This window comes from Numida meleagris, chromosome 6 (assembly GCF_002078875.1).
Source record: "Numida meleagris isolate 19003 breed g44 Domestic line chromosome 6, NumMel1.0, whole genome shotgun sequence".
Lineage (NCBI taxonomy): Eukaryota > Metazoa > Chordata > Aves > Galliformes > Numididae > Numida > Numida meleagris.
Window position 1 is genome coordinate 57,248,187 of NC_034414.1, and position 1,091 is coordinate 57,249,277.

Sequence of the window (1,091 nt, forward strand, 5' to 3'; positions counted from 1 at the left end):
CCCCTCGACCCCTTCGTTTCTCCCAAGTTTGCCAACACGCAAAGATATTGGACTGGAACCGTTATTTTAATATCTGGGTTGGGAGCTATAATCTGATTGCTGCAGGACGCTGCTCGTCGGGGGAACTTCGTGGCCTGGAGAGGAAAATGATGGAAACCGGCAGCAGGAGCGCCTGCCAGCAGCAAGCACGGACAGACACGTGGACGCAGGGACAGACACACCGACACAGGGACACATAGACACATGGTCACATAGATAGATGGACACAGACACACGGACACGTGGATGCATGGACGCAATGACACACAGACACATGGGCACACGGACCCACGGACACATGGACACAGTGACACATAGACACATGGACACATGGACACTTGGACGTATGGACATACGGACACATGGATGTAGACATACGGACAGATGGATACATAGATACATGGATACATGGATGTATGAACACATGGACACACACAAACATAGACACACAGACAAACACGTGGACACACAGACACACAGACCCACTCCCCGCCCTCCCCACTCGTGCTCTCCTCCTCCCCTGTCCCAAAAATTCATTCCTGCTGGTGATCTATTTCTCTACCTAAGCTTTTTGGGGGCTGATTTTTCTTTCTTTCTGCACTATTTTTGTCTATTTTTTTTTTTTTGGGGGGGGGGGGGGGCTGGGTGTCCTACCCCCCCTTACCCCCCAGCCCTTCCCAGGTGGGAGCCCACCTCCCCCTCCCTGCCCTCGAGGTACCGTACTTTAGGAGCTGCCCCACTCCGAGATGGGCTGTACAAAGCGCAGTTCGCCCCCGAATGCCTCCTCCCCCCAAGCCCCCCCCCAGACCCGCTCAAATTATGAAACTTTCATCCAGGCGAAGATATTGCCTTAATTATTATTTTTTTTTTTCCCCAGGAAAACATTCTTCCCCCCCCCCCCATCACCACCACCAAAGGAGGTGCTATCCCTCTCCCATGCATTTGGAAAGGGGGAAAAGGGGGGGGGGGGATTTCTTTTAACCATTCCATTTTAAAACGAATTCGCCCCCTTCCCGAAGTGACGCGGCTTTGCCCGTGGCTGCAGCACTGCA